Source organism: Etheostoma cragini, chromosome 12, assembly GCF_013103735.1.
Source record: "Etheostoma cragini isolate CJK2018 chromosome 12, CSU_Ecrag_1.0, whole genome shotgun sequence".
Classification (NCBI taxonomy): Eukaryota; Metazoa; Chordata; class Actinopteri; order Perciformes; family Percidae; genus Etheostoma; species Etheostoma cragini.
The window spans coordinates 3,514,470-3,527,343 of NC_048418.1; positions in this window are offsets into that span (position 1 = coordinate 3,514,470).

Here is a 12,874-nt window from a genome sequence, read left to right on the forward strand (position 1 = left end):
CATTAAGCATATGGTAAGGCGCTGGTCTTTTGTCCCCATAAAGCCCTTGACATACTAAGTTGTGTTCTTTCCGGGATATTTAACTTGCTCCAACTTTATGCGCCGGCAACAAGTGGCTCTGGGGCGCACGAGCAGCTTTCCCATTGAGAAAACCAGCGTGGCTAAGGAAGAAGATTTAGTGGGTAACTCATCACATGAGCAGCTTATTTCTAAATGACACGCACTGTCGTACATTTCAGGGAGATTAGGCTACTTTATAGTTTTGAACTTGGAGCGAGATGCGTTACTTTGGCTGTGTTCCAAAGGACTACTCTTTTGGCGCATGGATATCCATGGCAACGCATGGACAGACCCAGAACTGAAGTGAGTGCGTGCGAAGTACATTTTTAATTCTAGGATAAAATAAGATCAGTTAGTCAGAAATGTCCCTTTTGAATCCTGCTCATGATAAATAGTGTTTAGTCTACATGCGTCGTCAATCGGGACCGCAGTCTACAAAACAAATGCCTAAAATGTTTCTAAGAAAGTTAAAATTTGACCAAGGAATTACCAAAAGATGTGACATTGTGCTTATTTACTCTATTGTCTACTGCAGTGCATTCATGCGTAAAAGCTGGTGGCTTGTTTCCAGTTTCGACTTTTTGCGTAATGGTGCCTCTGCTGCGCCCTGGAGTAATGTATTGGCTTGGCTGCATGTCACTCCTCCAATGAGAACACCGGAGACATGTGACGTGCCGTATCAACAAATAGGACCAGTTTATTTGAAAATGCCTCCAATATGGAGCGTCAGTGGAGACGGTCGGAGACGAAAACTCCGATGAAAACTGTAAATGCATCAATGTCAGCTCGCTCGCATGTCTAATGTGGGACATCATCAGGTTAACGAAAATATTCAACACTACATGTTGAAATAACAAAATAACACGCTGTTATTACAGTGTGTGGAAGTAAAACTTATGTGTGTGTGTGTGTGTGTGTGTATGTGTGTGTGTGTGTGTGTGTGTGTGTGTGTGTGTGTGTGTGTCAATCTGGCCCATCGATGCGCTGAAAATTAGGTGTTGCAGACAGATAGTCAAATAAGTAGTACCCAGCCTTGACTTTGTATTTGGTCTGATTAGAGAAAAGTTTTGGAAACTGTGTGTGTGTGTGTGTGTGTGTGTGTGTATGTGTGTGTGTGTGTGTGTGTGTGTGTGTGTGGCGTCGTGTGACGGGGCCAGCTGGCCGCCTCTGGCCTTTGAAAACCCCCCTGGTGGACGGAACACGGCGGGCTGACCTCCGCGCCGGAGGACGGGAGATGCGCCTTTGAATGAATTAGCCGTAAAGACGTCTTGCTATGATCATTGTTGCGGATGAAAGCCGAGTGGATATGAGAGGCATTGTGCACAGCTTTTGCGTGCCCCATCATGAAATATTACAGTCTATTCACGAAGCAGCACCATTGAAAAGATATGGAAATGAAGCAGACTGTGCTGATTTCAAGACAGGAGACAAAAAGCAATACATAGCCTTCATAAATAGGCTATAATAAATAAGTGGCCTAAGCACTTGTTGCATTTTTCAGGGAAACAGAAAAGTGAGCTCAGGCTTTTAGCAGTCATTCATCTGTTCTGTAGAAAAGGTCTACCAGCTCGCAACCCGCACGCGTTGACAAATGATCCATTTTCTTTTTTTACTTCTGCAAAAAATCCCTAAATAACTCAACAAAAAAAGTGATAAATTACAAATATGCTAATTTCAGTCACGGCCGTTTGTACGTGTGGGTCTCCATCCATCTCCTACATTCTGCGCTGCTGATCCCCGTCGTGCGCTAGAAGACACTCAACCCGTTTAGACTGGGGCTCTTTTGTTCAACTTCAGCCTCCAGGGAAGTTTAGTTTTAGTTTTTAATCCCCCCCACCCCGCCCTCCCTCCCAATGCCCATCCCTTGCTCTGTCAGTTGCCAGGATTCAGATGTGTAAAAGCATGCATCATTTTTCACCAGCACTCCGTTTTGATATCGACAAAGCGACTGCTATGGAACAGCCTCTCCGCTTGTTCGCTGGCTTGAACTTCACTGACGTCCGACTGCTCTCTTTTCCTCGTCTGAACGCGGCGCAGCGGGGATGGATTTGCAAGACAAATGCAGCTGTGTGTGTGTGAGGGAGTCGAGTGGCACAAAAAGGCCGTTTAAGTCAGCCGATGGGATGGAGAAAGTCAGCATTATGCGGATGTCAAATCAATCAAAAACAAAAGCCTGCACGCATAAAATACTCCGTTTGTGGGGTTGAAACGTATATGTTTGTCAGATTGGGAAGACTGCAAAGTAAACTCAGTGTTGGTCAAACATTTGAAGGACATTTTTTGGCACTTTGTGGGTGTTTTCCATTTAGAATAAACCCAGATTACCCATCATCCTCTAAAAAAAAAATCAATTTCTTAGCGTTAACAAGTGGCAATCCTCCAGAGAGACACATGTCTGCTTGAAATAGAGGACAGAATGTGTTTTAATACTCATGATTCAACTCAAAGTAACAGGCAACCACAATAAACCCATACTACACTAAGTGCAGCTTGCAAAAAGGTTTTAATTTCTTCTTCATAAAAACTATTTGTACATTTTTATTTCCAATTTGTGTAAATAGGTTTAAACGTACACTCTATCCTTTGTGTTTTTTTATCTTTATTGTTTATGTATTTGTTCTTGTATTCTATCCTATAAATTATACAAGACGTAGATCCGATCAGACAATCTGATTGGTCAAAAGACAGTTCGATCGTGCTCAAATCAGCATGACAGCCGATGATGACAGCACACCCAGAGACATTTGAGCACACCAGGCGCTTTACTTAAAATATCACTCCGCCATTTCCACACAATAGCTCTCCATCTGACGTTATAGTTAGGGACAGTTAGGCATTTTTTCTGCCAATCTGCTAAAAGAATTCTTACCAAAAACGTTTTTTACAATGTGTTCCTAAAGGTGTCTAGTAACACATCCCAATTTATCCAAACGCCAATCAAAGTTGAGGTGCCCAGAGGACCTGGGTAAAAACAGTGAAATCTTTTTTTAAATTTTTGTTTTACCAATATTAGCTATTGAGATGTCTAACTAGGGTTTTTAGGGGAGCTGAATCCATTCAAGCCATTAGGTTTGAATAAAAATGACTCCTTAAGCCCTTCTTTACCTAAAATCTATAGTTGAAACATGACACATTAACTTGATCTGTCATATTTAAATGGAATTTTAAGGGAATCAGTGTTGGAATGCTTGAAGACTACACCGGTAACTTACCTGTCTGCTCTGTCCTCATGTTTGAGCTGATGTTAGATGATTGTATGATTGCCTCTTCAGCTACCAAATCCGTTATTCCAGATTCTTCATCTTAACCCCAACCGGTCGTCAGACACCGCCTACCAAGAACCTGGGTCTGTCCCAGGTTTCTGCCTAAAAGGAAGTTTTTCCTTGTCACTGTTGCACTGTTGCTTGCTCTGGAGGAACTGCTGGGTCCTTATGGAGTGTGTTCTAGACCTACACCTGTAAAGTGTCTCGAGATAACTCTTGTTATGAAATGACACTATAAATAATATTGAATTGAATTGAATAGATAGGGCCGGCACTGGAAGTACTTGTCCCAGTAATTACCCTGTGTCTTTTCATCTTGTCTGATCATTGGTCCTGCGCATCTTGTACTCATACTCACGATTAGCTTGGCCACATGTTTGGATCAAAGTGGCTTTTATTGCACTCCATCAGTTTCCTGCTAAGAACCTACTCCTCACCCCAAGTGAAGATGTTCAAATACCTTGGATCGAAGTGGTTGATTGACCGTATTTATCACTTCTCTGAATCAAATGTTGATCTCCATCACTACTGTGGGTGCATGGACTAGGGGGCCTTAATCGGATGAGGATGTCAGAGGAGCTGTGGAGGTTGAGGAAGCAGATTGTTGTTAGTCCTATCTGCAGAACAGCCAGAGGAGCAAGAGGAGAACGGTGCTGAAAAGCATGAACTACTTTGTTCCAGCAGAAAGCACTGTTCATGTTATAGATCTTAACATTGTGTCACTACAAGGAAACACAGCATTCCATGCAATGGGCATGATCAGATTAACTTCTCCTGCTCCAGCAACGAGACAATGATCACCGCCATCTTTCCAGTTCTCATGTAGCATGTTGATCAGCATTGCATCATCTACGTTCTCAGAAAAGGGACACCAGCTGCTGGTAACCTTTGTGATTGACTTTTGAGAGTTTTATGCATCTCAGTCCCAGGACTACCACAGATGAAGCACCTCAAACCTCACCTTCACCTCATGTAGAACAGGTCCACACAGCCACATTAATAGATTCTAATCTCATTATTATATAGTGAGCCCACAATAAAAGGGGCGACAGTGGCTCAGTGGTAGAGCCGTTGCCTGCCAATTGAAAGGTTGGTGGTTTCAATCCCTGGCCCTGCAGTCCCGTGTCGAAGTGTCCTTGGGCTCCTGCTCCTTCTCTACATGCAGAATGGTAATTATACTGAGCATGTGCATAGTAGGTCTCATTACTGTAGTGTCTTGTGAAACAGTTTTTCTGAATGGGTTTATCTCAAATTGAATGTTTAGAATCCATTCTTCACCCAGAATCCTTTAAAAAAATAAGAGACCAATGGCTTGAATGGATTCAGAACTCCTAACAACCCCCAGTTAGAGATCTCCAAAGCTACTATTGGAAAAAAAAAATATTTCACTATTTTTACACAGGCCCTCGGAGGATTTGGCCGTGGATGAATTGGCAGGTTTTATTAGACACCTATAGAACCACATGGTAAAAACAAGCTACTGATAAGAATTTTCTTGGCAGGTTGGCAACAAAAAGCCTTAATAACTACATGTGTTAGGGGAATATGTGTGTCTATACGTGTGTGTCTATGTTTAAAATATTACGCTGTAGGCGTAATAGGAGGAAAAACAATTGTTGTCATTGTCATTAGGTTAAGCAAAACCCGTTTCCTTCCTCTCTTCCTGCAGCTGATCCCCAGCCGGCTGCGCTGTGAGCCAGAGCTCCCAGTGGCTGGTGGCCAGTTCCGACTGGGAACGCTTCCAGCCTCAGAGGGACTGTGATTAACCCAGGAGCGGTCAAACTCGGCAGGAAGCCCTCCACAACCAGCCACCGCTTTTTATCCACTTTCCAATGAAACCAATTACTTTTACAGCGAGCCTCGGTGCCGACACTATATGTGTTGTTCTTGCAGACCAATAGAGTATGGCTGTGAAAGGAGAGGCAGACGTGAAGTGGGAAACCCTCCTGAGCCGCTTCAACAGGCTGTAAAATATACCTAAAGTCAGTTTCCATGGAGACTCACTGATGTAGTATAGCAGCCAAAAGGACTCACAAAGCATTAATGTAAAACTTAAGTATATTTTTTCATTGTTTTTACCATATTTTATTTCTCATCTTTTGATATTAATGCAGTTTTGGAGTTGTAAATGTTAGCCAAGATGAACAAACAAGCATTTAATTTACACCATTTTCATTTGTTACAATGTGCTTTGTGGTTTAAGACCACAGAGCATTACAGTGGGCCGGGGTTTTTACTTCGTTAAAGCAACTCCTTCCTGGTAATTCATCTTTAAGCAATTTGGAGAAAAAAATTCCACATAACTAAAGAGTTTCTGAAACATGTTGTAATCCCCACCAACGTGTGTCCGAACCTTCCCAGCCTGCATTGGTTTCCATCCAGCCCATTTCCTGTTCAAGCACCCATTTTCAGGTTCTTGATTGTATTTAGAATGGTTACATTTTCAAAAACACCTTATGTTATTGTTGTACTGCACACTGCTGCAGCTCCTCTTTTCACCCTATGTGTTGAGCTCTCTGTTTTAACTACAGTGTGACACATCTCACTTCTGTACTCTCTTTGTTGGTAGTCGCACATGCGCAGTAGCCAGATAAGGATCCCACCAGCTAGCTCCTGCGCTCCAACTTTGGTCAGTACAAGGCAGGATTAGCTGGGAGACTTCTTCTAAACGAGGGGCACTTCTAACATTGCGTGGAATACCTGCAGAACAGGGACATGTAAGTGGTTATTTTGTAGATTATGGTGAACTCGTGTGTGTTGGAGCAGTGTGGAGCAGTCGTTTCGGCCGATGACGTGGACGGCCCTGCGGATGCTGAACAGCTCACCCGGAGACTGGAGGCAGGATGCATTCAGAAACCTGTATCTCACTCAAAACAGCATGGATGTTGGAAGTTTGCATGTGTGTAGAAGCACCAGAGACACAAAATAACACCCCATTTCCCAGAAAAAAAGTGATTTGTTTTCATATCATGGGCCCTTAAAAAAAAAATAAAGTGTAGTCTTCAAGCCCAGGCCGAGATAATCCTGATGAAGTGATACAGGAAGTATCTTCTCAGACATCGACTAAACTCACCCGGGTGTTAACATGGCAGAATGCTTCATATAAATCCAGCACAAATGCCTGATCAATGTTTCTCTTTGTTAGTCTCATTACAAAAAAAAAAACATAGACATCTACATAGACATCAAGGTGTTCATTGTAATTAAATATTTTATCACTGTAACCAAATATATATGAGATGGCCTTATTAGAATAAAGATACTCACAAAAGTCTGCTCGACACACAGTAGCAATTTTTTCTTTTCTGCGAGGGGAGGCTCCATACTGAAAGAGATTTCTAATACAGACTGGGTTGATATTACCACCCTGAATAAGCTGGGAGAAAATGTAATAAAGCCATTGGTAATGCAGATTTGAGTGCTGACAAAACACCAAGCAAAGGGCCTTCTCTACACAGTCCACAAGTCAAATGGGTGCTGGTGTGTTGAGGTGCTGTCCTGTGGTGCTGAGAGTTGGACTGGGATGCATCTGTCTAATAAATGTCAAGTAAAAGTGTTGTTATTAGGTTACTAGTTGTAAGTAATGTAGTAAGCGGAGGAGGAGGGCAGTTGGATCAGCTAATAAAGCAGTCATATCCCCAATCACTGGCCAGCCTAATTGACAGCCACATGAAGAGAGAACAGCTAATTGATTATAGGCTTGTCGCATTGTAACGCACAGGGGGACTGAGGGGAATTTCTTTGGGACTGACTCTGTGTGTGAGTGAGTGAGGGAGTGAGTGAGTGAGTGTACACTTGAATTTCTTTTATTAGGGAAACACTTTTGGTTATTGTTCTTAGAAGTGAGATCTTCTTTGCGAGTCCTCATTTCTTTCAAGGAGCCATAAATAAACCAAATTGTTGGGCCTATTTGTTTTTTTGGACTATTTGTGTTGGGAAAGTCTTACAACGGAGCAAAGGGCTCTTTGACGTCCAAATACAGTTCCACAGAGACTATATCCAAAGCCTTTGTCTTTTCTAAACGGGCTAAATGCCCCTCATTGTGTGTCTGTGAGCTGTTGCTAACACACAGTCCCAGTCCCAGTCTTCAAGTCGTTGAAGCTAGAGGTTACTCTACTCTTCATTCTACCAGTCAAACACGGGCAGCAGTGGCACAGAACGTCAGTGGAGAACTCACTATTTAGTGAAGCAATTGTCTCTTAAAGATTTTGGGTAATGCACTGGCTCATTATAAATGAACTGTGCTTGGCATAACTGCCAATTGTGTGTCCACAATAAATGTGTAAGCATTGTCACTATCCAGGTCTATGATATGGTATAAAAAACTAAAAAAATCTAAAACAACAGTAAATATGTAAATACGTAAGTAAGTCAACTTTATTTATAAAGAGTCTTTCAAAACCAGCCTTACAAGGTGATGTACCGTGCAACAAAAAAAGAAAGGTAAGGAAATAAAGACAGGAAATAACTTGATAATTATGAAAAATACAAAATGAAATAATGTTGAAATGAAGAAGCAGGGAGAGCTGGACTCAGCAGCATTAGACATCTATTCCCTCAGCATGTTTTAGTTTTCTGCGATGGCGTTGGTAATGTTACCATACAGACATCACTTCTGGGTGAAAAGGTGTTTCAATTTTTTTTTAATTTCCTCTTGCTATTGTCATTTTAAATTTGATAAGATTAAATTATACATACAAAATGAAAGTCGCTGACCACTGGCCATTACATTTGTAAGATTTGTGGATTATCTGATGCAAACCAGTAAACAATGACCTGATGGTCGCAGACTGCAGTAGACAGAAGTTCAGAGGTTAGTGAACATCAGGGATTATCCTCTGGGTGCAACACTCTTGTGTGTTGGACAGACGGACCAGCCGGTCAACAGGCAGGACCGTTCTCCTCCTCCTCCTCCTCATTCTCATGATAAATAGATTGAACACCTCCAAAGAGCTTGACATCCAAGACTATAGAGTGAAGCAAAATTAATTCACCATCCGCTAATGTCCCAAGTGTTTGTGATGCTCCGTGATATCTGTGAACACCCAACTTTCCCACTGTGGCCCCAAACTAACTTTTCCCTGAATCGTCATTGACTTTACTTGACTTCCTGTTTAATTAACATTGTTTTTCCACTTCGGTTGAGCCGAAAAAAACTAATGCAATTAATGTGTGAAACGGCATTCTCCTACACTCCTGGCCAAAAACAAACCACTTGTTTGTGAAATACGTTGATATCTCCACCCCATTACGAATTTGTCAAACTCTCTAACTTCTGTAATTTGTTCTCAATGTTCTAAGCTATTTTAGGGTGGTCTGTGACCAGTTGTATACGTGTGTAAGAAAAAGACTCTAAGGTATGCTTTATGGTTTAAAAAGAACATCTTTTTTTTTTAACGTCCTTTCCTACCATTGTTTTTAAAATCTTGTTTTTATGTGTATTTTTTAAAATACACATCATATTCAGTATTTTCAGATCAATGCAGTGTAGAGACTTACTTTTGTTGTGTATAAGGTGAGAAATGTGCCATTTCAACCAGGTCTTCCTTGCATTTGTATTCCTTTTGGAAGCTTTTTAATTCAGCCTGGAATTACAGTGTCTTTGTAGAATATTTTAGGCATCCTAAAATACAATGTCAAATGTCTGAAGAAGGGTGTGCTATGTTCACTGTGGAGATCACATCTCTATATTCTTAATAAAAGTTTCCAATACTTCCCATCTCTGCTATAAAACTTTCATTTTCAGAAGCTGTTTCAGTTTTTTCAGTTTTTTCTGTTTCTGACATTTAACTTTCCACCAAAGCCCTACATACGGCAAAGAAGTGAATCACCGCATCCTCCACTTCAAAGTCCTCCATCACTGTTGTGTTCCACCATATCATGGCAATTCATTGTGGTTAAAAAGAGCCATTGGTTTTAATCCCATCCCAAGTCATTTTTTTGTTACCTATCAAAGTGAATGTCGGGTCCGGCCCATGGGAGGGCCGACATGACATTTCTAAGGCAGCTTCTAAACAGGTCAGTCAAGGGAACCATGGAGTCCAAAGCGGTGGGAGGGGGACACTTTCAACCAAAACCGTGTAACTGAATCTAAACCAGTGGTTAAACCCATTCAGCAGTGCAGGAATGGGGAGAGCCCTAACAATACAATACCATTCATAGGCTAACACAGCCCCAGCGGAATGACCAGGGAGGGGTTTTAATCAGGCAGAAAGGCTCTCAGCCAGCCAGCCAGCCATCCAGCCAGTCAGTCAATCAGACCACTGAGGCCCTTGCTTCACATAAAGCCCCACATCTTCACACTTACATTTATCTCTCTGTGTTTGTTTTGGGGTGTGTGATGCTTGACTCTCTCAGTCTTACAGAGAGCTTGAGGAATAAGAAAAATGTAAAGGCGCTTCAGTTGGCCGCGGCTCAGAGATGTGATAAAGTGAAACGGGAGTGAGTGGATGGAGAATGGGGAACTAAGAGTCAGTCTGCCCTCACCCTGACCTGCAGCTTTCAGGGGGCTTGAACACATCAGAAATCCTATTGTGAGAGGTGATTAATTGAGAGTGATAACTTACCATGAACAGAGATTGTTATAGGCTTTAATGTGGTAGGCCTGGCTTTTTAAACGCTGCTTTCACATAGCTTTGTAGTCCAGCATATGGGCCCAGACGTATTCACTGACAAAAGACGAACGGAAATTTATCACGCTTGTATGTCCTGCTAACAACGTGTTCTCTCTCTCTCTTTTTAGTTAACCCCCCCCCCCCCCCCCCCCCCCCCCCCCCCCCCCCCCCCCCCCCCCCCCCATCCCCGATTCTCTTTTAGCCTTACTGGCTTTTCAACTTTAAACACTAGTGGGAATATATACCGTGTTTTGGTTAAAACTAATGATTATTTTGTATAATTGATTAAATGAAACAAACACATTCAATTTAAAATGATGTGAAAATATTTACGTTGTAGAAGCAGCAAATAGACGGCATTTTACCTCATTAATGACTTGAATTATGGTTGCATTATCAAAATGAAATAGTTTTCTGCCAACCTTACCCCAAACCCAAAAAACAGAAGGCAAGCACACCGACTTTTATTAAATTGCTGAGCTAACCTCAACCCAGCATTGTCATGTTTACAATGTCATTACTTTTAGTTTCATTTGGCTGACGTTTGTGTTCATGGAGCGTCAGAAGGAATGACTCCAGCTACTGTAGCCAGTCAACCATCTGAGTCCTTCCCTAAATGCAGTAACTCACCTCTTTGTAAAGGACGGCATGCCAGCCTGTCCGTCATCGTGTTCTGGGCAGTTTTTTGGTCCATTTTACAGCATTTACATTGCTATGATTTGGTTTTAAAATGACCCAAACAACTTTGAAAACACTTCTGACCCTGTTTTGGTTTGGAATCTTCCGGGTTGTGTTGCAATTTCAACAGCCGCAAACGGAGCGAGAGAACAACTGGGGAATGCAGAGTGTGTGGTGACACACAGTGTTTGTTCTTGGCTTTTCAGTGGTGTCAGGACCCTGGGGTCTTGTCCACTGGCCCTTATCTATCCCAGCTCAATTACTGATGTGTCAGCAGTGATCTATGAGCTGAGAGGGTCTGGGGGGGGGGAGGTTGGGACCTGGCCGGAGGTGGCCTGGGACCTCATGGCCGAGTCATGGTGGGTGAGTGTGTGATTGTGTGTGTGCATGGACTTGGGTAATATGAAGCACCCCAGAACTGCTGGTGGTGGTGGTGGTGTATAGGATGGAGAGCGAGGGTCAAGTTTTGGGTGTCTGTCCCACCGGGTCACATTGTGTCTTTCAGGGTGTAAGCGGCTGAAGGACGGTCGACACAGACCAGTGTTCACAAGCAGGACAGACGCGGTGATAGATGGTTGGACATATGCTGAGCTATTGACACTTGTTTCAGTGTCTGTGGATTCTGAGGGAGGTGCGCTTTCATTGGACAATAGAGGACCCAAGGACTACTGACACGTCTCGGCTACTTTCAGCAGGATAACGTGCCATGGCAGGACATTCTCACTCCCAACTCGCCAACATACTGACAATTGGCTTGGACCCCTTTGGCGCCGCTTTTTCAAGCTCTGGGCATCCCTTCATAGGTGGGGTTAGAAGATGAACATTTACTCAAAGTGACACACGGGACAAGAAAGACACAAACCCTGGTCTCCTGGGTGTTGTTTGGCCATCCACAATCCCCCCCCCCCCAAAAAAAAAAAAATTATATCTCAAATCATCTCAAAGTGTTTTCTTAAACATGATGCGCATGTAGCTCAAATGGCAGAGCGGTTGGCTGCCAACCAAAAGCTCATGGTTCATTCCTCGGCCCTGCAGTGCCATGTCCCTGGGCAAGAAATTGAACCCCAATTGCTCCAGATGCTGCGCCATCAGTGTGTTTATCGGATGATTGATTGATTGATATCTTTATTGATTGATTGATTGATTGATTGATATCTTTATTTCGAACATGCAAGAGAAAGTATGTACAAATAAAATAAAAAGAAATAATAAAACAATGTTTAAAAACATTGGAGAGAAAAAAAAACAAACAAAGTACCCTTCTTTCCTGTGTTTACATACCTCTATCACATGTGCGAAAAGGAGTAGGAAGAAGTAAAACTTAATGATCACTTTGTATGGCAGCCTTGGCCACAGCGTGTTAATGGTGATTTGTTCCTGTACTGTGTAAAAGTGCTTTGAGTAGTTGTAGTCATGACTAGAAAAGTGCTAAATAAATACAGTCCATACATGACAATGAGTTCACTGTCCTCAAGGTCACGTTACATTCAAAATGGTGCTACACAAAAGCCTGCTGCTAACAATGTAAGGCTTTACCTTGTAAATTATTATTATTAATATTATTAAATGACCATCCCAGTCCCCAACACAGCACCTTCTCATTGCATTATTGCCTTGTCTTTACTCTTCAGACAACTCTGATTTCACAAAAAATCGGATTTAAAATAAGAAAATATAAACTGTATGTACACTAAAAGCTTGCTGATCCATGTGTTTTACATGAAAGCTCCAACTTTGAAGAATTTACTGTACCATTGTCCCGTTGTAACATCCTCGTTAATATATGTGTACTTTAATATTAGACATGGTTTCTACAGTAGTCATACATTATGAAAGATTAAAGGATTAATGACACCTGCCATGCAACGGGTTTTTAATAAAATGTAAACACTGGAAACAAGAAGATGTTCCTCTTTCAACAATACATGCTGATTAAGAGATGCACTTCTTATAATGACATAACTGTGAGAAAAAGATGTCCGTTGTATGCACTATATGAACTATATTTATGTAAGAAACCTATTAAATGGTTTTTCCTGAATTTCATCAGTTACTGTATAGTCTCCTCATAGCTTGTCCTGTGACCCAGTGTACACAGGAGAAAAGAAATTAACAGCTTACCCCCTAAACTTCCCCTGAGGCCATCTTATCACACAGGAGGCCTTTTCAACAACAATGCTAGAATCTGGTAATGATGGTAATATTAACAGGCTTCTGTGCATCTGATACCTCAGTCTGCGGTAAGCTTCCATATTGACA